The sequence below is a fragment of the Pogona vitticeps genome, chromosome 4 (assembly GCF_051106095.1).
Source record: "Pogona vitticeps strain Pit_001003342236 chromosome 4, PviZW2.1, whole genome shotgun sequence".
Classification (NCBI taxonomy): Eukaryota; Metazoa; Chordata; class Lepidosauria; order Squamata; family Agamidae; genus Pogona; species Pogona vitticeps.
In genome coordinates this window covers 223,178,070-223,201,754 of record NC_135786.1, presented here as the reverse complement: position 1 = coordinate 223,201,754, position 23,685 = coordinate 223,178,070, and the positions used below count along the sequence as shown (strand labels likewise).

General features: G+C 40.8%; 1 long non-coding RNA gene across 1 annotated transcript; it reads left to right on the top strand.

Annotated features, from left to right (window-relative positions):
- The first annotated feature begins 446 nt into the window (after positions 1 to 446).
- LOC144588574 (uncharacterized) lies at positions 447 to 23,371 on the top strand. The gene is made up of 2 exons (XR_013544189.1): positions 447 to 12,081; positions 12,659 to 23,371. It is a non-coding gene; the product is annotated as an uncharacterized LOC144588574 (long non-coding RNA).
- The last annotated feature ends 314 nt before the right edge of the window (positions 23,372 to 23,685 follow it).

Sequence of the window (23,685 nt, the reverse complement as noted above, 5' to 3'; positions counted from 1 at the left end):
GCGTTCCATAGTCTGGGGGCAGCTGCCGAAAAGGCCCTTTGTCTACAAGCCATCCCTCTTACCTCCTTAAGGGATGGGTATTTCAAAATGGCCCCCTGGTTAGATCTTAACTGCTGGGTAGGTTCATATGGAAGGAGGTGGTCCTTCAGGTATCCAGGGCCCAATCCGTTTAGTCCCCATGTCTTGAGTTTGGTTAGAATAATGGTTTTGGATAGGGTTGTAATCCCCTAGAGCAGTGGTCCCCAACCTTGGGCCTCCAGATGTTCTTGGACTACAACTCCCAGAAACCTTCACCATCACCACTGCTGGCCAGGATTTCTGGGAGTTGAAGTCCAAGAACATCTGGAGGCCCAAGGTTGGGGACCACTGGCTTAGAGGGCCTAGCACCTCAATTTGGCACTAGGTTAAAATATACCTATTCATGTGAGTCTTGAGGGTTTATGGATCATGGCTTGAATAGGCAATGTATACCATTTAAAGATGCTCAAATGTTCTATGTTTTAAAATTCTAAACAAATATAATAAAATACATTTTAAGAGTTCAGTTCCCCACTGCGTGTCCCAGAAGAGCCAGCCTCTGTGGCCTTCGGCAAGCTGCACAGTCCTAGAAATGCCCACAGAAGAAGGAAATGATAAATAACTTCTGAATGCTTTCTACCTAGAAAACCCAGAACATGGCTTTCATTGTTCTTGCTGTATCTTGCCCCAAGAGCTCATGAAATGGGGTGTGTGTGTGTAAATATAAATATTATAAGCAAATTAACTTACAAAAGAAGGTGCTTTTCAGAAAAAAAGTGGAACCTATGCAGGGTTCGGCATCGTTAGCTGTCACACTGGGGGAAAATAAGGTAAAAACCAAAAACAGATTGTGGAAGGATCACCTTCCAAAAAAATTGAAACTAAAGGTAAAACTGGGACAGTGGGGTTTTTTCCTCTTCCAGAGTATGTTTTTCTCATTTTGTTTGTATTCTTCGGGTCTTTCTTTACGCTTGGATTTTCCTTGCAGTTCCCAACATCTGTACTGCAGGATTCCTCACTGAGAAGACAGCATCAGCCGCATCTGTTGTGCATAAAGTATTGAAACACTATGACCTTTGTTTGAATTGCTGGGTTATCAGCAGTTGTGAGGGACCAAATGAGACAGGAGAAGACGGTGAGAATTTCTCCACCAATCTAGATTAGTGATCTTGTCCTGTGGATCCCCTTCACTCTGTTTTCCCCGTGTTTACATAGGTTAATGGCTTTTTGCAAGTCTCTGCCCCATTGGGAACACACATGAATTGGATGCGAATGATAATTAGGGACGGATGGATCAGCCTGATTCCAGGCTGTATTAATTTTTCATGCATTCACTCATCAATCTGTTCTCTCATGTTTCTATTAATTTTTTTTTAAAAAAACCCACATAAACATTTTGTATTTAAATATGCGTTCTCACAAAGTAGCATTTCTAAATCTGTTTTGTTTTAAGTTAAATGCTTCTAGAAGTGCTACGTTTTGAGAAAATAAGATCAGAAAATGAATATCAAACTTAAAGAGGGATAGATTATTTCGGTGAGACCTATCTTGGCCAGTGAGTTGTAGGTATCTGGCTGCAGTGTCAGAGGTTGGGGGGTTCAATTCCCCACCGTGCATTCCAGAAGAGCCAGCCTGTGTGGCCTTGGGCAAGCTGCACAATCCCAGGGTGCCCTTCTGTAGAAACCACTCCTGAGAGAACCCTGAAAAGGGTCACCATAAGTCAGAATGGGCTTGATGGCATATGATTATTATCATTTTGCAACATTCAGATATATGCAAAATCCAGCAGATAATGGATTCTAGTCCAGGTCAGTTTCATCAGAATTCTGCATGCCCCCTCCACTCCACCTACAGTGGCACATGCACAAGAAAACCCAAAGCAGAGTCAGAGGACTGCTGGGAAGCTTATTTGTTATTTTGCTTACATTTCTTTTGTCAGCCTTGGACTGGGTGTTGAGGTAAGTGGCTATCTTAGAAAAGACCCACCCCATCCTAAGGTTTAGGAAGCCACAAGCCATATTTTCCTTGCCATTTTGAACTGGCATATGTAAACAAACCAGGGCCAATATGGAAATAGATTGCCAAGAAAGTTTTGAATTACAGGTTGGAAGTCACAAATAAAGAGTAATTTAGTTACTTGTAACAAATTGCTTTTGAGTTAATGATATAATGAAGCCACATTTGAAAAATGATCTAATAATTAAGAAGTGAGTTATTCCATTTGTGTAATGAACTGGCTGGGTAGCTCAGTAAGTTAGATACACAGCTGTGGAGCCAGAGGTTGGGAGTTCAATTCCGCATTGTGGGTCCGAAGAGAAGAGGCAGCGCCTGTAGATTTTCGGCAAGCTGCACAGTCCCAGGGCAACTGCAGAAGAAGCAAACAGTAAATCACTCCTGAGAAATGTCCCTCTAGAAAATTCTGGAAAAGTGTCACCATAAATCAGAACTAACTTGACGGCACGCAAGTATTTTTTTTTTTATTGACTAATACTTTCGAGTACTTTTAGAGTACTATGATAGGAATTTTTCCCATTTTATAAGTTTTCTTAATCCTACTTTTTACTAAAAAGTAACTGAAAGCAATGAAAAAGTAGCTGAAAACACTGGAAAAGTAATAAGCAGTAAATATGATGTATTTAATTTAATTTAATTTAATTTGTATCCTGCTCCCATTAGTGTCACAGCACTACTCTGGCTGGGTAATGAGTTACTTTTTCTATGATAACAATGAGTTACTTTCCCCATGCTAGCAAGTAACAACAATAGATTACTTTTCACACACTGTAGCAATGAGACTGATTTACTTTTGAACTGTAACTTTCCAAGCTCTTTTACAAACAGTTCTAAAAATGCAGGCAATGGATCATTTACAGAATCCAAAACTGTGTGTTTATCCCTGGAAATAAGATCACACTGACCAAAATAGCAGACCAAAGAAGACTTTCAGTCCTCTCAGTGGATATAAGGAGCTTGATAGTTTCAAGTTGACTAGTTAACTACACTATTACCAAGAACGTAAAGCCAACCAGAGACTGCTTTTTTAGGATTACAATTCCCAGAATGCCCCTTCCAGCATGGCTATCTGGGTAAACAGGGAGTTTTATAATCACCCAAAGCTTCCAAATCTTTCAACCAACCACCATGTTGTACTATTCCTCAAGGACCTTGATAAAAACAACAACAACAACAACAACTAGCTTATGATTGGGATGGTAAACTGCTGGATAGCTCAATGGCTTAGGCATCTGGGTGCGGAGACGGAGGTTAAGAGTTCCATGGCCCACTCAGTGATCTATAGGGTTCTTCCAGTTCTGCAGTTCCATGATGACAATGAAATGGAGGCTGAGTCAGTAGCCTACACTATGTCGCTCACAGGCCTGGGATTTCTGGAGTGTGCAAACATCTTCATTTGTTCTATTATTTATTATTATTTATTTATTCAATTAATTTATATTCCACCCATCTAGACCGAAGTCTACTCTGGGTGGCTAACAAGTGCATAAAACAATTTCAGAAAGCAGTAACAGTATAAGATACAACAACAGCATAATATATTCAAGATGGCAAAAATAAATTAAATAATGACAGGAGGGAGGTAAAGGTAAAGGTAAAGGTTGCCCTTGACATTTAGTCCAGTTGTGTCCGACTCTAGGGGGTGGTGCTCATCTCCGTTTCCAAGCCACAGAGCCAGAGTTTGTCTGAAGACACTTTCTGTGGTCATGTGGCCAGTGCGACTAGACACGGAATAGGTGGTACCTATTTATCTACTCACATTTACATGCTTTCGAATTGCTAGGTCGGCAGGAGCTGGGACAAGCGACGGGAGCTCACTCCGTCATGTGGATTCGATCTTACAACTGCTTGGTTTTCTGACTTTGCAACACAGAGGCTTCTGCGGTTTAACCCACAGCGCCACCACGTCCCTGACAGGAGGGAAGGCCTGCCTAAAGAGCCAGGTCTTGAGCTTGCTCTTAAAAACATCCAGTGAGAGAGCCAGGTGACTTTCTGGGGATAGATTGTTCGAGATGAGGGGCCACTGCCGAGAAGGCCCGGTTTCTTGTTCTTTCTCTCTGGGCCTCCCTCGGCGTTAGGCCCCTTAGCCACCCATCCTGGCTAGAGCGAGTGATACAGGTAGATCTAGGTTGGAGAAGGCGTTCCGCCAGATATTGAGATCCTAAACCATTTACGACTTTATGTGTCATCGTTAATATTTGAAATCAATGTGGAATCAAATGGGCAGCCAATGCAGGGCAGCCAGAGTGGGGGAGATATGTTGACATTTTTCTCACCCTGGTGAAAAGTCTGGCCGCTGCATTCTGCACCATTTGAAACTTCCGCATCAATCTGAAAGGCAGCCCCATGTAGAGTGCATTACAGTAGTCTAATCTCGAGACTACAAGCCCATGGACCAGAGTGATGAGGGCCCCCACCATCAAAATAGAGACACAGCTGCACAATCCACCTAAGATGGAAGTTCTAAATTTCTGATTCAATTAGCTATTTAAATGCACCCTTTTAAATGACAAACTGGAACTTCGGGGAAAAGTACAAACCATAGAGAAATAGAAACACTAGTGAAAAAACACAACAATGACTTTGCTTTCTTAGCATAATGCCTTTGAACCATCTGAAAACCAATAATGAATTATGTAGATGCGCAATATGAATGCGTGTATAAAATATTCCAGGCTTGCTGATGAGTGGTAATCACAAGGTAAGTTTATTTACTAATATCTCCTTTGCACTTTCTCACACTTTACAGTGATGCCTCGCATTACAAGCACTCCGTTGGACAACGAAATCGCTTTACGTCGATGTTTTTGCGATCGCAAAAGCAATCGCAAAACGATGTTCCCTATGGGGGAATTTCACTTTGCGATGATTGGTCCCCTGTTTCAGTAACCGATTATCACAAAGCGATGATTTTCGCACAGCTGATTGGTGGTTTCAAAATGGCCACCGGGTAAAAAAAAATGGCCGTCCACTGTTTTCTGGCACGGATTCCTCGCTGCACGGGCAGCGAAAATGGCCGCGCTATGGAGGATCTTCGCTGGACGGTGAGTTTGAAGCCCCTAGGAATGCATTAATCGGGTTTTAATGCATTTCTATGGGCTTTTTAAAATCGCATGACAACGTTTTCATTTTACAGCGATTTTCGTGGAATGAATTAACGTCATGCGAGGCACCACTGTATTTGTGAAATCAGAGCAGAAGCTGGAAAATGACCTTTTAAAAGTGCTATTTTCAAGTTTCTCAGTGAGTTACTTTTCCAAGTTCTGGTCAGACGCATCCCAAGGGCAGACTTTTTCACCTATGAAGGTTAAAAACTTGTGCTCAGTTACAGATAACTTGCTCTGCTGTAACAATCACATAAGCAACAGAGTAAAGCCTTGCTCAAAGGCAACTACGAACAAGCTGAACTATCCAGAGGTGTGCAAACACTTCTCCCAGTCCTCTGCTACTTAGAGAGGACACTCTATGCATGTTAAAAGTTAATCTGTTATTTTGTCCTGTGTTTTGCAGCATCATTTTGGAAATGAATGGCAGAGTTTGGGTGCTGAACTTTGAAGAACCTTGGTGCAAATGAAATGCTGTATGTAAAAGTATATTACTATGTTTCAAAAGGCGTACGTAAACTCTGAGGGTCGTTATCACGGCTTTTATGCCCAGTGCATAAAAAGTAATTTTCATTTCTTCCTAGGGGATGCAAACTGTGTTTCTTTTGTTAAACTATCTCAGTTCTTGGTGATCTGATTAATTACAGCACCTAAAATGAAATTAGATCTACACAGATACCGAAAAGCCTAATTGAATATACTGCAAATTCCTTCCAAAGGATTTTTATCAGCTCCTTCGGGGCTAAATAGTTCAGCTTTGTTCAGAAATATATAGACGGAGCTTGATCTGCTTCTGGGTGGAGCATTTATATCAAACAAGCTCCCTGCAGGTTAATGCAACAAAGCCGGCAATAAACTATGGGGCGAGATCTCCTTGGGTGTTCTTGGCTTCAAGCTGAAAGCAAGAGGTTGCATGTCAAGATACTACACTTTGCAGCCTTCAAGGACTTTACGATTGTTATTCATCATTGTCCCAAGTCTGCTGATATCCATAATACCGCAGCCTCCCTTTGCTCAAAGTGGATGGAAGAAAGCCGGTAGATGGCATTCACTTCCCTCTTTCTTTGATCGTTAGTAAGAATAGATGTGGGAAAGTAGCCAGGGAACTATTACCAGGCCTGCCCGGCAACAGTTGATGAGAGAATTCTCTGATAAAAAAGACACTGCAGACTTTATCTTGTTAGTATTCAGGTACCGGTAGAGAAGAAGAAGATGGCTACCTTCTTCACCCCAGACGTTTTTATTAAGCACGCAAAACAAGCAAAATTAGCATAAGATAAGAATTTGGCCATAGAGGCATCGTGTGGTTATCAGTCTTAAGGCATTCCACGCCTGCGCACAACGAGAATCACATAACAATGGGATTATTATAAGGAGAATCACAGGAGACTGCATGATTATACTAAAATAATGATTATGTTAAACATCACTGATGTATCCCTAAACAACCACAAAATGGAGCTCTAAACTACAAAATCCCCACAAATAGGTTGCTGTTGTTATCTGCTGTCAGGTCCGAACTAACTTTTAGTGACCTTAATAGGACTTTGAAGGTAAGTGAAATATTTAAGAAGTGGGTTTGCCAGTTCCACTCCCTCAGTGAGTATCCATGGCTGAATGGGGATTCAAACTCAGGCCTCCTGAGTTTTAGTCCATCACTCTATCTGCTACACCATACTAGGTATCCTTGGGTTCTTTTTAAGGAGAAAGGTGGAATAAAAAATATTTTAAATAAATTTCCAAAACACTATCGCTAAGCTGTCTTCTGCTTACACACAGACCCAGTTAATGTTGAGGGAAGCACTGAGGAATCCGTAGCCTTCCAGATGTTAATTCCTGGTCCTCCACATGCCTGCCACATGCATGGCCAATGGTGAGAAATGATGGGAGCAGTTGTTCATCATCACCACCTGGAGAGACACTGGTTTTCCAGCCTTAGGCATTGCTTCAGACAAAACGTAGGAAGCTGAGACTTCTTGCCCATGTGTTGCTGTCTACTCTCCAGGGGCCCTGGAAGTATCACCCCATCAAAGAAGGTCCAGGAGGGGAAAAAAAAACACTTGGGAAATTCGAGCAAAACCACACTTTTTCCTATGGGGAAAAATTCTTCCTTTCCAATCAAAACAGGAAAGCGTAGGGAATATGGGGAAAAAAACACCCCACACTTTCTTCAAAAGAGCCTCCTTTTCCTAGTGGACAGTGTTTACAGAGGGAGGAAGAACTTTGTCTGACATTCTCTACAAAGAAAAGTAAACATCAGACTAGATGTTAAAGGGAACACATATTCCCTAGGAATAAACTGTTTCCCCTTCACAACAACGGGTTTCTCACAGAGGTGTGCTTCAGCAACCAGACTTTCAAATTAAGGCCATGTTTACCTTTCAGCAAGCAAACTGAAGACAACGCTTGCAAATGAAAGATGCTCAGGTAAGGAAACATATACTGTAACAAAACAGATGCCATTCGCAACCAGAGGAAACACCTCTTCCAAACACATGCTAAATGTATAACCTAGTTTGACCTAGATAAATTTTTCTTCAGTTTCACCTTCAGATACCAGGAGTTTATAATCATAATCTTAGAACTGCAGGGCTGAAATGGACCCTATGGATCAGAAAGTCCAGTCCCTGTCAAGCAGGCACGGTGGGGAATCAAACTCTCTACCTCTGGCTTTGCAGCCAGCAAGGATTAAAATAAAGAAATTAATTTTTTTTTAGTTGCAGCATTATAATCCTAAACACCCAGGCAAATCTTTCACTAATTATAATGGTGAGCTTTCCTGAGTTAATTGAATACTAAATTAGACCTCTTCTACATGACTTCCTCTTATACTTTCTGAGGCTTCTTGACTGTTGGGTGACATCCTTGTTTGGCTATCTGGCTTTGCTGTTGTATATTGGAAACTTGCAAGGTTTGGAAACTAGATACTTAAAGCTTTTACAGTACTCTACAGGATTTTGCAACAACCAGGTGGAACATACATCATTAGTTTACCACATAATGGCTTTACTTCTAAATCACGATTCCAAAACATCCAGGTTAACATTTACTGAATTAGGGAAGTTAAAGCGAGAGAGAAACTTAATGCAAAACCACCTTTCCACAGTAGGAGTAACAGAATCAAAACGTCTTTTTATCAACTTTGTTGAAAGGGATTCAACTTTCCAAGAACTAAAAATGGGTTTCCTGTCTTGACTGTTTTGGAATTACTTACTGTCATCTGTTTCAGACGTTAAAGGATATGATTTAATATCAGCAAAAAGGCCTTTGTGCCTCGTTTGGCAGGTGTTAATTATTTAAACACTACTCATTTTAATTTGGTTCCAGTCACATTTTGCAGCAGTTTGTCCAACATGTTTGGCTGTGTGTTTCCTGTGTCTGTGTGTGTGGGGGGGAAGGGGGTGAGGGGGATATTGGGAAGAGCAAGGGGAGGAGTGAGTGCTTATTATGTCTTTGGGACTTTCAATCTATGAAAATGACATTTTGTTGCAGTTTTTCCAGCCACAGCATCCTGGGGCCACAAAAACAGGTTTTTATGCCCACCCCATATCTAATATTTTAAATACAACATCCCCTTATACATCTCCAAAAAGAGGACAAAAGAGAGCACTTATTTACTGCATGATCTAATTTATAGGTGTAGTTACAAAATCAGAAAGGATGCTTCCAATTGAAGCCGAATTATGAAGTATCCCATTCTGGTGGAAAAGACACTGATCAGTGACTTTTTAGACCTGATGAGTTTGCTCTTAGCTCATCAGTGGGCAATTTTAAGAGCCCTGCTCTTATAATTAGTCTTGGAACTGTAATGGAAGGAGTCTTGTGGATCACAGAGTCGAATCCGCTGTCAAGGAGGAACAGTGAGGAATCGAACTCCCAGCTTCTGGCTCTGCAACCAGATACCTAAAGCACTGAGCCATCCAGCAGTTCAGTAGTTCTCCATCTTTATATCAGATCTGGACCGCACAGTTTTTCCGGTGCAGGAGAACTTCAGAAGTAAGATTGTCCTCTGGTTGTCCTTCCAATGACAGACTATCTTCCTTAAAAAGGGTTTTTTTTTCTTATGCATTTCTACATACTTTCTACCACCCTGAGTAATGAAAACATCCAGAGCTTCACTATTCACATTTGGTGTCCCTTGGATGAGAAGACATAAAGAGACTTATGGCATGGCCATGCGTTATATACAACGATACAAACAAAAGATAAATGAAGTCAAACAGTAGAATGGAATATCTATGAGTATCTTGGGAGGTGGTGGCCAGTCCTCAGTTGGGAGTCCATTTGTCAGGCTGGCTGACCTTTAGCTGTATCACAGGGGGTCAGATCAGATGAGCTTCAGGGTCTCTTTCAGCTCTACAGTTCTACAGTTCTGTTTGATACTAACATTTCACCGCTTAGCTCACTTTTAGATAATGCATGTGTTAACTGGTTTTTTGGGGGGTCTTTTTGTGACAATTTTGATAAAGATGGGATACCAATGGGCTGTAGCGGCGGGTCAAATACATGGGCCCAGAGCGTTTCCATGTTACTAATCTATAGATGGATTACCTCAGGAATATATTTCAGATATTCTGATCAACATGATATCTAATGGTATCTAATCTAGAATTATTTTTACCTCACTATGAGTTTTCAAGGAACATTACTCTTTTAGGCATAGCATACTAGATACCTGCATGTTAATGGTTACACGCTGTGAGAAGGAGCTGTGAAACAGGTCACAGTTCTTAAGGAATTTTCAATTGTTGAATTAGAATCCTTTGGAAGGAAAAAAAATGAACAAGAGAGGAAATTGTTCTTTGACGTAAGTGAAGGGGGTTTAAGATTGTTTAACTTTTTTTTTCAGCTCAGCCAAAAAGCCTATCACTAGTTTTGATCTTGGATTTTTAAGATAACCAGCCAATGTTTCTACTTCTTTGGACACTTCAGACTACTTGTAGGAATGTGGAGGGAGAATAGGTCCATCAACTATTCTAGTGAAAGCAAAAGAGGGTAAGGAAAAACTGCCAGCAATGATTCATAAAACTCAGTGCAAGCTATTTATGCTATTTTTCCCAGGGTTCTTTTTAGGAAACAACAGCTATTCACATGGGGCACAAAAATTGTAAGTTGTAATTCACATGAATGCAAACCAGGATTGGGATAAGAGTCAAAGGAGCAGTCAAATATTATCAGACAATCAGTCACTTTTCTGCATATTTTTCAATATGGCTGAATATTCCAGGAAGGCCATAAAGCCTTTGGGTAAGTGGAAATTCTGTTGTTGTTGTTGTTGTTGTTGTTGTTGTTGTTGTTGTTGTTGTTGTTGTTGTTGTTGTTGTTGTTGTTTTTTTTTTCATTATAATGTCTTTTCTTACCATGGATAGGAGTAGGGAATGCTTGTTCCCAGACCTATCACAGCCAGGTCAAGACTTAACAGCATAGCAGGGATTTTCCAACTGATGTACGTGCGTCATTTAGTCGTTTAGTCGTGTCCGACTCTTCGTGACCCCATGGACCAGAGCACACCAGGCCCTCCTATCTTCCACTGCTTCCCGTAGTTGTGTCAATTTCATGTTGGTTGCTTCGCAGACAAGTATCTCCAAACAGGAACACAAGCAGACAAGAGTAGCAAACTATCAGTGCATCAGGCTGCCTAGAAGCCTGTCTTTCTTGTTACAGAAACTAGCTAAAATTAAGCATTGCGCTCCAACTTCCAGAAAAACAACATACCCTTGTTCAGCAACACGATGGCTTCAGGATGTTATTATATTCATTTGTCTTCAGTGTAACTTTCCAAATATGTCTCTTACGTATTCCAAGGGGAGAGTTAAGACTGGTCAAAGGATGCTCAAATTCAAGTAGATATAGTTTCTTAGAATATGAGAGATCATGAAGAGTACCCAGATAATATGTTAACCTTCTGATCAATCTCGACTTTTCAGAATTGGACTATATTTCTCCCAAGACTTTGAAGAAGATAGTTTAGGTTATCCTCATGACTTGCTAGATAATGCAGGACACTTAAAGGTGGGGAAATCCTTTGTTTTTGTTCAAAACTCCCACATTTTTCAGTCTATAGAAACGTAACTCCTTTAAACCAAATTAAGGTAGAGAACATATTGGTCATTGACTTATATTACAAACAACATGGATAGCTTAACCTCAGGATCCTTTTGCTCTTCTTAACTGCAAATGGGTCCTTACTCATGCTGGCTTTCCCAGAACAAAAGACACATTAGATACTAGAGCAGGTGCTAGGATGATGGTAAGAAATATACACATATACAAACTCTTCTGTGGATGTTTCTCATTAAAATTTTCCTAAATGGTTTAAAAATGTAATATGTGCATCAATCCTCAGAAGCTGTTTCTGAGTATTCAAAGATAGAAAGCAGGAGACTCTTGTAATGGAAGAACTTTTCTGCTGGATCTCATTATTTTCGTTTATTTTATGACCCTACAGGCATTCAAGTTTTCGCTGCTCAAAAATGACCTTTGAAAGTTCTCCACTTTAATCAGAGGCAGAGAGACCTGCCCAGGGCAGGGAGACCATATCTATGGACTTTACTGGGAGAAGAAACTCTCCAGCAGCTTCTCACAGGTGATTGAGCAGTAGTGCATCTTTGTTATTTTCCCCACAAGGATTCCCCCCCCCCACACACACACACACTATTGGTGGTAGGAACAAAAACTATCTTGACAGCCTGACCACCATGTTGCTTCCAGCACAGTGTCTCCCGATTTTCTGTTAACACTTCTCTTCAAGACTCTGCAGCTTGCTTGGACACCATGATTAGAAGGATGTTGTGTGGAAGAAGCAATCTTATGACATCTTTCCCTGGGTTTAACTGAAATGTGGGAAGCTGGGAAGAGAGACTTCCAGCCAACACAGAGATGTGCAGTGAAAGACAAGACATGTAGACAGACTCTTTAGCCACTTCACACATAAAGTCCAAGAAAGGTAAGGATAGTCATCTTTAACCTCACCCATAAGTATTTATCCCAAGTTTTTCCTCCTTTGAATTTTTTTTCATTGGGCATTTTGCTTCTACCAGGCTGAATGAGAAGGGTCAAAAATCTCATAGGAGAAGTATGTAACACACCATTAATTAGCGTAAGCATCAGTAAGGAAAAGGGTGGGAGGAGGTACACCAAAGTTAACAGATTCTGTGGAGAAAGACTTGGAAAAGGGTGGAGAGGAAAAGAGGAAGAAAGAATGCTAAAGGCTGACCAAGAAAACATACCAACTGCTTTATTTTGGGTGATCTGGAAGCAAAGTACAAATTCACTGTAGATAGTGGCTGAAATCCAGCAGTAAGCAACAACTAGGGTAGGTGCATTCAATCAATGGGGATGTGGTGAGTTTTACCACTGGATTTCAAACAGTTATCTATTATGACTTAGACGGGAATTAGACATTCTTTTTATGAAATTTAAATTTGAGGGTTTCCCCCCTTAATGGTCTCCTTGTACATACAAATTAATACAGGCCTATTTAATGAAAATGTTTACCCTCTTTTGTTTTCATCTTTTTTTAGTGGGACGTATTCTCATTTTGGACAATGCCATGTTGTTTAGTTGTTTAGTTGTGTCCGACTCTTCGTGACCCCATGGACCAGAGCACGCCAGGCCCTCCTGTCTTCCACTGCCTCCCGGAGTTTGGTTAAATTCATGTTAGTAGTTTCGATGACACTGTCCAGCCATCTCATCCTCTGTCGTCTCCTTCTCCTCTTGCCTTCGCTCTTTCCCAACATCAGTGTCTTTCCCAGGGAGTCTTCTCTTCTTATGAGATGGCCAAAGTATTGGAGCCTCAGCTTCAGGATCTGTGCTTCCAGTGAGCACTCAGGGTTGATTTCTTTTAGAATGGATAGGTTTGTTCTCCTTGTAGTCCAGGGGATTCTCAAGAGCCTCCTCCAGCACCACAATGGACAATGCCATAGCAGGATCGTAAAACACAGTCCAGGAAGTCAGTTGGCAATCTTGCATTTCTCCTTAAAGGCACCAGGTAGGTACTTAGAGTTCACCGTAACTCAACCCAACTCAAACTAAACTTTACAATACCATATGTGCATATGTACTATATGTATTAATCAATATCTATTCATTCAGATGTTTTTTCATCACTTTGTTAAGAATTTTTTTTGAAACATTTAAAAGGGCCGAAGACATAATCCTTTATTGGCCTCCCTGTATTGCTGGGAATACAACATGTATTGCTGGGAATACAACATTTACCTTCCCTTGGAATAAGTGATTATTAATTTAAATAGTTATTACTGTTTCTATTGCCAAGACATTTTACCCTTATCTATATTATAACCTTACAAAAACTTTTTCCAAGGTTCTAAGATAGGGCTGAAAGGAAAGTGTTTTCAGGACTGTGTAGGCACTAGCCAATTGGTGCTGTCTACAGTTGCTTTTTGTGACAAATGTGCACAAACAGCTGTTTATGAACTTTGGAAATGTAGAGCAATAGGGATATTTCTACCCTATTACAAACGGAAAGCACATTGCCAACTTAGCCACATTACTCTAAGAACGTTATATTTATGTTTCTCCTAAGTTTAAGGAGAAATTTTTGCTATATGCACATCATCTTCTATCCCCAGACTCAACGTTTGAGGTACCTTCTGTAAGGGATATGTGTTACTGTGTTAGACAAATTCCTTCCTTCCTATTGCTGTTGTTTTACCACATTTCACAGGGGACAAGAAGAACCTCAGCAGTGAATAATGAGACCTCTGTATTGTACAAAAAAATGAAAAATGAATAAGGATATGAGAGATATCCCACTGGCCACAATGCAGCTCTTACTGTAAACGTAATGTAAGGAAAATAGGCCTGGCCAAAAAGGAGTGAATTCTAACCACTACAGTGGAATGAGAAGTTGACAACTTGAGGCATTACACAAGGCTAGTTATTTCATCCTAGCAATAAATGGAAAAGGTGGGTGTTTGTTTAGATTTAGGCAATCCCATAATGATTCTAACACTCAGCCAAGCCTCCTGCCAAGACAAGCACTTGGAGGCCAAATCCTGTAATGAACTCTCAACTTCTCAATTATAGATTCCGGCCTGGATAGAATAGTATCCAGTATTCTATCCCCCACCCCACCCCACCTCCTGCAGCCAACACAAATGGAGTGAGAAACGGTGCCCCGCTTCTCTTGCTGATCTCTTGCTCTCTCTTGCTCTGTGCATGTGTGGGTTTGAGTAACCGATAATCTGAAGCAGGAAACAGAGGGTTCTTCTGATGGTAAACCCAGGTATACGCAGAATGTGAAACAGTCCAATGTTTGCCACTTAGTTGCACCCTAAAACTAGTACCCCAAACCCATTTAGTTTCCCTCCTCTTTTATAACCTATTTGGTGCTGTGCCAGTTGGAGTTGATCCTAAGTCCCAATTGGAATTGATCCATTGAATGGATGGCATGCACCTATGTGTTGACTTACCATCAAATGAATGGGATTTACGTAGGTGTTGCAATTACTAGTCATCAATTGATTTAGCAGGTCTATTGTAGTTGGCTCTAGCAACTGGATTTGTGAAATGTCGCTTCTTTTCAAGATGCCACAGGTGGTATCTACAAAGAGTCTTTTTGAACCTTAAAAAAAGGAACAAGCTTGATCTTCTTGAATGTGAACAAGTGGGTTGAAGTACACAAAAGCTTCTGTTAAACAAAATGTGTTAGCTTCTAAGGTGCTACCACACTGCAACAGACTACTGTGGCCACTCCCTTAAAATGTCAGGCAATAGCCATCCATGTTCCTTCTCACTGCTGCCCTTTAACATTCTCCTGCAAAATACTACAGCCTGGACTTACGAATGTCCCGACATACGACCATTTCAAGTTACGACCAGCTCCGGCCACAAAATTTTGTCAGTTGGGATGGAGGCAGTCACTCGCCTGCCACTTGCCTGCTTCTCCTTTTCCTCCTCCTCCTCCTCCCACCGCCCACCCAGCCTCTTCCCCTCTTCCTCGCCCACTCGCTGCTTGAGCCAGCTGGAGCGCATGCACTCTTCCCCTCTTCCTCGCCCTCCTCCCCACCGGCCATGAACTTCCAGGGCGGGCCCAGGCAGAGCCCCGGGCAGCCGCTGCCGGTGCCACAGCAGAGCCGTCCACTCTATATTTTGAGTGAAAATGTTGGGGGGGCTGTCTTATATGGCTAGTGGCCTTGTGCGGAGGCAAATACGGTAGTGGTCATAAAAGGATAGAGAAGGAAAATCCCACCGCCCAAGTGCTAACTGTGTGAGTTACTTTTGACAAAGAGCACAATGAAGAGATATTTTTAAAATTGTTACTATGATGGAATCTTCCTGGGTTTTGGCCCTTGGAATTATAACATAATAACAACATACAATTAGCCAAAATCCTGTTGGTGTTTGCATAAGGTTTGCATGACTTGCTGGGGCTAATTCCAGCTAATTGTTGAGGTGCTAAGGTACATCTTGGTCATGTGCCTGATTGTGCAACTGAGATGTGTCCTGCCACCTCATCAGTTAGATACAGGAAAGTATACAAATCATACACAAGTACCGATACTGTTCTGGCCATTAGTTTTTAAAGAACTCTTTAAGATCAGAGATCACCAGCTTAAGCTTTCAGTTATGAGAACGTGTAGAACTCTCTGAAATCTTACTTTTACAGTTTTTTGCATGATGTTATTCAATGTTTTAATCTCATATAATGTTCATTCGTTGCAAGGAATGTTATAGCCTGTAACTAATTTGGTTACTTTTGAGAAATTGGCAAGTAAAAAGTTACTCAAATAAAGGAGGGCTATAAGAAAGGAATGGTAAACCACTTCTGAGTATTCTTTACCTGGAAAACCCTGAGAACGATAATCATAAGTCAGAACTGACTTGATGGCACATGATGATGATGATTTCCGGTACAGAACACATGACCACCCTATACATTGGGGGTCTTTCAAAGTAAAACACTGTCCTCAAAGCCCAGTTGGTGTGACCTTATTCCAAACAGTTGGAAAGCATAGAAGACAATCTTGATCCTCACCTTTGTATATTTTTGGACACTGAAGAGTTTTCCCCAGTAAAGTAATTATCTGCATGGGAAGTTTAAGTTTCTTTTGTGCTTTAAGTGTGAATTTTGGTGCATGATAGAGCTTGGATTATGATGAAGGGAAGAACAATTCAGATACAGTGGTGCCCCGCATAGCGACGATTATCCGTTCCATAAAAATCGTCGCCATACGGATTTGTCTCTATGCGTAACAAGAAAGCCCATAGGAATGCATTAAAACACGTTTAATGCGTTCCTATGGGCAAAAAACTCACCGTTCTGCGAAAATCCTCCATACGGCTGCCATTTTCGCTGCCTGGTAAGCGAGGAATGGGTGCGAAAACACTGCGGGCGCACATTTTTTTAACGCGGCAGCCATTTTGGAACTGCCAATCAGCTGTTAGGAAAACATCGCTATGCAAAAATCGGTAAGCGAAACAGCTTACCGATCATCGCAAAGGGATGTTTTACCATTTAAAACATCGCAATGCGATCACAAAAATGATCGCAAAAAACCACATTGCTATGTGGATTCGTTGTTAAACGGGGCACCCGTTATGCGGGGCACCACTGTACATATTAATATGCTATGTATATGGTTGTAACAACTGCATGGTTTCCAAAAGAAGAAAAAGAAAATATAGGCATCTGCTGAAATGTGAGGACCTGTTACAAACTGAAACAAAGCCATGCATTTATTAATTTTCCATAATTTCACTAGTTTTTGTGAAACAACAACTTAATTTATCACTGTGCTCTGTCTGTAGGAAGCCAAAGGACTTGAGACTTTCTTACAGATTATACCAGGACCATTTTTAAAAGGTGGTATTGCACTTACAAGAGCAGTTGGGTGGATAAATCAATAAGGTGCATTGGTTCCACACACACCCCCAACTCTGGCCTGAATCAGGGCACACATCCTGTGCCCTTTTTGAGTTACTCCAACCCAATCTTTGTTCATGGCTATACAAGTATTTATATTTTTCTGGACCTCCACGAATAATCCTATTCTCATGAATGGGGAAATGCTTATGAGTTGGCAAGAAGGGGTTAGGATTATTCCTGGCAGAATGATTTGTCCACCTCCAGTCCGGAGAAGGCAAGAAAAAGAGAAACAGGAAGCAGCTATTATGAACCTTGGCAGTGACACCATCGCACCAGCAGGAAAAGAGAAACCAAAGGGAAGGGGAGGAGACCACAATATCTTAGAGTAAAGATTTTACCTAATCACAAGAATCTGGGCACATTTAATTGCACATTCAGTCCATCTAATGTAACTAAAGTTTTTAAAAGAAGGGAAAAAGGTAAAGCCCAGGCAATATATTACATCCATGGAAGACAACTTCTTACAGCCTGGTGTTCTCAACCAGAGACCACCCCCAGCATCTCAGCGATTTGCATGTGAAGGAAACTACTTGAATTTCTCTCTGTGTGTGCACGCACATGTGCACAAGCTCTCACACACACAATAGAAAGAGAGAGAGAGAAGCTGTGAGTTTCGTTTAACATTGGCTTGGTGTCTTCCTTATAAAATATTTTTACCTTTGTATTCTCTTCTTCTGCTTTTAATCACTGTGTGGCCCAAATCCTCTTACCTAGTTATGTTGGAGTAGCACAAACAATTTAACTTTTATAGAATTGTCCAAGTAAAGAGATCACTGAAGACATTGTCAGTTGCTAATAATGCCTACAATGATTTTTTGACTTGGGTAATTTGTCTCCCAAAGCGATTCCATCTGCACAGCTATGCAAGATGATTTTGGCCCATGTCTTTTTTATTTTTACATCATTAACTACACAAGTTTCGGATTTAGCAAAATGAATCAGAGTGGGGTGTGTGTGTCTCTCTCTCTGAGTGTGATGTTTCTACCTGTGAATGCTCTTGGGCTCTTAGCTCGACCCTATGGTCCCCACAAAGATGAACAAAAAGCTTTAATTTTGTTCATGTCTCAACATTTGGCAAAATGCAGTACATCCCTAATGCAATATGAAGAAATCTCTAACCTTGGCACTTCAGTGAGCCAGATTAGATGGGAAAAAATGTGTGCATGTGTGCACACAGTTAGATTAGATGGGAAAAAGTGTGTGCATGTGTGCACACAGTTGGTACTGCATCATTTCCCATTGGCAAAAAGAAAATGAGATGTTTATTTTGGGACATGGCTTGTTTTCTTCAGCAGCAGGACCTGTTGCATCAAAGGAAGCTCTGGGCGCATGTGTGGTTCTGTCAGGCATGTACATAATGATGTGCTGGATGTATTCAGAGATCATAAGCCACCATCAAATATTCAGACCATCAGCTCTCTTTCAACAGCTACCACAACTTGCCTCCAGTTATTTCCCTCCACCCTTTCAACGTATTATCTCTTCTTTCTCTATTTTGACTTTTAAGTCTCTAGCTGACAAGCCAGGACAGGGTATACTTGTAGGGCAATCCTGTCAAACACAAGACAAGCATGTTGGTCCTTTTCATATTTGACTATAAGTTGCTCCTGTATGAGTGAAAAGTGAAAGTCCCCTGTTACCTGTGTCCCAGTACAATCAAGTGAATACTTTGTTACTTCTTTATCATCAAGAGCTCTGAATTCTAGTAGGAAATTCCAGGGAGAACCAAAACATTAATTCAAACACCATTTTTCAGAAAAGTAGGCAAGAAGAAGCTACCTGGATGAGAAGCAAAACGTTTCAACCTAATTGGAAAGAAGTCCAATTGCCATGACTCAACGTCCAGATAACCTCACCTGTATTACTGAGGAGAGAGAGAGAGAGAGAGAGAGAGAACTACCATTAACACTTGTTGAAAAACAGCCTTGACAATTACTTTGTGTTTCATGAGAAGTGGTTAACTGATGAAAAAAAGGAATCAGCTTCTGGAATTTTCCCTTACATGCCGTCATTTTGTGAATAAAAGTAAGCACAAGAGAGTATCCTGTAGACCAAGGGTCCCCAACCCCTGGTCCCTGGACCGGTCCCAGTCTGTGGCCTTGCCAGGACCGGGCAGCGGAGACAAATCTCCTACACACACAGACCCATGCACATCCCTCCCACTCATGCATGGCCCCTCCCATGCACACATGACCCCTCCCACAGCCCCTCCCAGACATGCATGCCCCCTCCCATACATTCACGCATGCATACACACATGCACAGATGCCCCTCACCCTGCACACAAAACCGGTCCATGGAGGGAAAAAAGTTGGAAACCACTGCTGTAGACTATCACGGCTGTTATCATTGGTGTTGTCAACATCCAGGCAGCTCTTTACTATGTAAAGCTTGATGCTATGATAGTAGGACAGAAGTAAATGCTGAGATAAATTTAACTTCCCGAGCTGTCTCAGGAAATGCAGCCTCTTCTGTGCCTTCTTCACTAGCATGTTGGCATTTATAGTACATGAGAGGTCCTCTGAGATGTAAATGCCCAGAAATTTAAAACTACCAGCTCTCTCCACTTCCTCACCATTTATTTACAGTGGTAAATGTACATTTCTCTTCCTCCTAAAATCAATTATGAGTTCTTTAGATTTTTGATGTTAATTGTAAGATTATTTTCTTTACACCAGAGTATCAACCCTTGTACTCCCTTTCTATAAGCAGACTCATTGTTCTTATTTATGAGCCCCAACACTATTGTATCATCTGCAAATTTAAAAATTGCATTGGTGTTGTACAGTGGGGAGCAATCGTGTGGGTACACTTAGCACACAGCCCTGGGGAGCTCCTGTACTTAGTACCAGTGTAGAAGAATGGTGAGATCCCATCCTTACTGACTGTGGCCTCTGTGTCAGAAAGTCCTTAACCACAAATCCCAGGTTGATCATTTAAAAAAAAAAAAACAACCTATTGGGTAGAATGGTATTAAAAGCAGAACTATAATCCACAAACAACAGCCTTGCATAAGTTCCCTGTTGTTCTAAGTGACTTAATACAGTATGGAATACAATGGACACAGCATCATCAGTAGATCTGGTTTTCCTGTATGCAAATTGCCATGGGTCCAAAGAAGGTGGAAGACTAGCCTTAGTGTAATCCAGCACCAATCTCTCAAAACATTTTATAATAACGGATGTTAAAGCTACTGGTCTATAATCATTGAGAGATACCACAGTTGACTGCTTGGGGACTAGCACTATGATATATGTCTTCAGGCAAATGGGGACAGAACACTGCAACAACGATACATTGAAAATATCCATAAAAACTCCAGCTAATTCTACAGCACAGCCCCTAACAACTCATACCAGTCCACACCTTCAATTTACCTCCTGTTATTGAACACTTCAAAGAAAGGACCTCCAGGCTTACTTCAAAGAAAGGACTGAGATAGAAACTGACATTTCCCTGCTTATCTTTTATCAAGAGTGTGTATCAAAGAAGCCCCAAATGGACACTAATGCCATAACTATAATCCTTGACTTGAAAGGAGCCAGTCTGCTTTCTGCCGGACATACATGCAGATTCTGACTGTGGAAAGGGAGCAGGTTAGGGGAATGCCTTTCGTCCTGACTGAACATGAAAGGGGATTAAGATTCTGTTTGCAACAGGTAGCTAATGGCCAATTAACTTGAATAAAAGAGAAAAGTGCTTTGCTCCTCTGCTGTCCTCAAAGCAAAGAGGGGACTGGGTCTGTTTGCTGTCCTAAAAAGCTGTGCCAGGAAGATGCACTCTATGTATGTCTCAGGACTATGCTATCTCTCTGCATGGGTATTAGATAGGGTACATTAGCTTTTATTATTTTCTGGCGTGTGAATGTGAGGGTTTGTGATACCAAAAACTGCCTCAACCAGCTACTGAGATTTTCCTGGTTTTGTTAGTGAGAATCATGAAGTGTCACTCTCACAAGGTTGGTGTGCTAGTTCTAAATGCCTAACCTTTGGGATTCCTTTTCACACTAGACTGTATGGGACACCACTAGGTTTGGGAGACAGAGACGTCTGGAGAAGATATAGTTCCAGTTGTCTTCCATAGCTTTCACCACATTGGAGTTTCCTAGGTTCTTCCACCTCAGAATGAGTAAGAGTGGTGTGGTGAGTGGCCGTAGAGAGGGAGTCTAGGGTGTTGGGGTGGGAGAATCTTGACAATTTGTGTCTCCAGTAGCATCATGTAGCTCTGTTAAGCAAATCTGAATCCATGCAGTGATGGAAACACCTTTTCAACAGGAGAAAATAGGATGTACAATGGCCAGACGAGGAATAGTTCTCAATTTGAATGAACTCTTTCCAGTTCAACTCCAATTTAAAGATAAGAAATGATCAGGTATGACAGTAAAGGCTTTGTAGTTGCCGATCAACACCTGGCACCTAAGCAGCCAGCTAAACAGCCAGATATATATAAAATTTTATTTTTTAGTCTGTGGAAGCATTATAAGTAAAAGCAATTTAGAAACAAAATGTAAAAAAAATATATAAAGAAGACAAAAACTTGATGGCACCTTCAAAACCTTTATGTTTTTAATGTGAGTTTTCATGGATAAGTCCACCTCAGATATTCTTTAATGTGAGCTTTCATGGACAAATCCACTTCATCAGAAATATCTGAAGTGGATTTGTCCACAAAAGCTCACATTAAAGAATATAAAAGTAAGTCTTGAAGGTGCCAACACATTTTTGTCTCTTTTAACTTTTCATTTCTCTTTTGCTTTTACTTACCAATAATTTATATGCTGTATTTGCTTCTGTACAGATCATTTAAGGTTTTCTATGTTCTGTTCTGTCATCTTTCTTGGAAATATTTTAGCACTGGGGTGGATGACATGTGTCCTGCTTTCTTGGCTCCCCATGTGCCTTCTAGGGCATGTGGACATGTTTTGCAGGTCTTCTGTCTCTCCTGGGATCCTCCATAAATTACAAATTTTGATTGGAAAAAATAATTTGGCCATCAGATGGCAGTAGGGAGCCTTTTCTGTTACAGAAAACGTTTGTAAAAACAATTTTTTGGGGAAGGGTGGTAGTCACATGAATGACCCTTCAAGGTCCAGGGACAGGCATATGCAGCCTGTGGACTTCTGGAGGTTGTTCAACCTACCCTACATGCATGTTGTTGGCCAAGTCACATCTTGTGAGATTGCAGGTTAACATTCATAATCCGTATAATTTCCTCCATAAAAGCTTTAGCTTCATAGTGCACGTATTACTGAACAACACACTGGGAGATGGAATATTTCAATGCAAATTGAGAGAACCTGGTCCTGAATGCCCATTTAGCCAAAAAGCTTGGTGCCCTTGAGGACATTACTGTCTCTCTTTATCAAAGCATGATTACATACAACACTTTAAAGCTGTTTTGTATAATTTACCTTGTAGGGATTGTGGCGTCCACACTTGTGCGCCTTTTGCTTGACCTTCAAGCCTCAGAGCACACAAAGGCAAACACTCTCTTCTTTTACACTTGCTGCCACCAAGTGATCAGAAAGACTCAGGTCCACACTACAAGTCCTTTTAAATAAAACTTTGGTTTATTGATTACAGAGATTGTTTCATTAATATCTTCAGTAGCTAATCACACCTCAGAATTTCCCAAACTACACATTCTATTACACTCCCTGACTCTACTCTCACTGACTCAATCTGACCTAATCTGACTTCTGACTCCGCCTCTTATAGCATCTCTCTTGGCTCCGCCTCTGAGCAACATTAATATGCATGAATCATTCTATTACATAACAAACATGAACCATGACATAATATAACACGAACCATAGACCTAATAAATAGAGAACACTACAGGGCTGTTATGATGAGCTAATGCCATAACCACATCCATGTTGACCTGATTTTCTTGGAAAGGTGGGATAACCCTAGGAATAAACAACAAAAGCACAATTAATTCTTCTACAATTCAGTTTCAATCCAGAATAAATGTGTTCCAGGCATCAAAATGTCAGGAAATAATGTGATGTATGTTAGAGAAGTTTTTTTAAAAAGAGGAAGAAATATATGTACCAGACAAAGAGGAAAAGAGATGGAGAGAGAGAGAAAAAATAAACATGAGTTGTGAATTGTGGAAAACTCAATATTCATCTTCTGAACATGAAAACTAATTTGGGCAAAGTGGTTTCTTCTCCTTTGGCCTCCATGAATGTTGTTTAAAATATAGTTTTATGACTTCTGCGATCCAATTACAGTATATTATCTAGGAGAACAAAATGAAATCTGCCTGGGTAGTCAGTGAGATGTCATTCATTACTGTTTCACCTCAGGGACTTGGATATTCAATCTGAAAAAATAAACCTTTCTATGTGTATTCTAAGAATACGACAAGCTCTGCTGTTATAACTTCCTTTTTGATATACAGCTCCTGTCCCCCTGCTTGCAGCTACATGAAATCCAACCAGACTCACTTTAGCAAACAAGTTCTTCTTTAAAGGGAAAAAAAATTAAGGAGAGGAAAATCCCTCCCAAAATACACAATTTTCTAGAATATTTCATCCTTCAAGTACAATTTGGTAACTCCACAGATACATTTTTTCTTCATATTAAGTAGGCTATTTACTTATTTCAGTCAGTTCACTGTATTTAATATATTTTATGTACCTTCTATTTT